General features: G+C 36.3%; 1 long non-coding RNA gene across 1 annotated transcript in view; it reads left to right on the top strand.

The window, feature by feature from the left end:
* Positions 32 to 1,059, top strand: part of LOC109360227 — a 21,459-nt gene continuing 20,431 nt past the window's right edge. Inside the window, exon 1 of the long non-coding RNA XR_002109143.1 lies at positions 32 to 42. This is a non-coding gene — a long non-coding RNA (uncharacterized LOC109360227). The remainder of the gene's footprint in view (positions 43 to 1,059) is intronic.

The following is a 1,059-nucleotide window of genomic DNA, read 5'->3' as shown; positions in this document are numbered from 1 at the left end:
TTCATCATTAATCTCAAACAATTTACCAGAAATCATTGACCAGTATTTTCCATCATTATATCTGAAATTCACATAAAACTCCCTAACTAGAGCAGGGTAAACTTGTCCCTTTAATTCCAGAAATTGAACGGCTCCCTGAGCCTCCATATCATGCGAAAAACTTAAGTTTTGTTCGGCCAACCAGGTTAAGTCGACATACCTTACGTAAATGGGTTTGCATCCTTGGAATTTTGCCAAACGGGTTTCTTGCAAAATGAGTGAGTAATATGGGTTCTCGCAGTCCCGAGTGGATGATGAGCCAGCTTCCATTCTTCGTACACGGTTGGCTGTAGTTTTGACCCTTTTTGTGCGACCTTGCTCCATTTTATTTGTAGAACCCGAATTGATGTTGAATTGAGCAGAAAAGGATTAGGAAAACCTAACCTAGGGTTTAATTTGTGGAAAAATTGGGAATGTAGTGGAATGAAGATGATAATATGAGATTTCTCGATGGTTTGAGAGGGTTAGGATGAGGTTTTCCTACCTTAGTGCACTTGGATCAGTTGAGTTACAGTTTCAGAGACTCAAAACGTAAAAAAGGTGGAGAAAATGCCGAAAAAAGCGTGAAACTGAGGTGCTGTCTGCACTTAAAATGCTGGTTTTAATCGATTAACGGACATGTTTAATCGATTAAAATCATGTAAAAATTGATTTTTCAGAAAATAATACCCAGGTAATCGATTAACACTAAGTGTTTAATCGATTAAACATGGTAAAAAGTGGTTTTTAGCTAGCAGAACGGTTTCAACTTTTTAGGACTTATGCATGCATTTTAACGAATTAATCGAAACATTTATAATCACGAAAAGAGTTTATCTTGAGACATAATTTTGCGTTTCAACATATATCATTTAAACACGAGACAAATAGGCATATAGAGGTAAGACAAAAAGACAAACATCTAAACAGTTTTAATCAAGATATTGTTCATCAAGAATTCCAAGTTCTCTCCTTAGAACATAGAAAGTATCCCGTGGAAGGGGCTTGGTGAAAATATCTGCTAACTTTCTAGAGGTTTCA

This window comes from Lupinus angustifolius, chromosome LG11 (assembly GCF_001865875.1).
Source record: "Lupinus angustifolius cultivar Tanjil chromosome LG11, LupAngTanjil_v1.0, whole genome shotgun sequence".
NCBI classification, from domain to species: Eukaryota; Viridiplantae; Streptophyta; class Magnoliopsida; order Fabales; family Fabaceae; genus Lupinus; species Lupinus angustifolius.
This window is presented reverse-complemented; position numbering and strand designations above follow the sequence as displayed.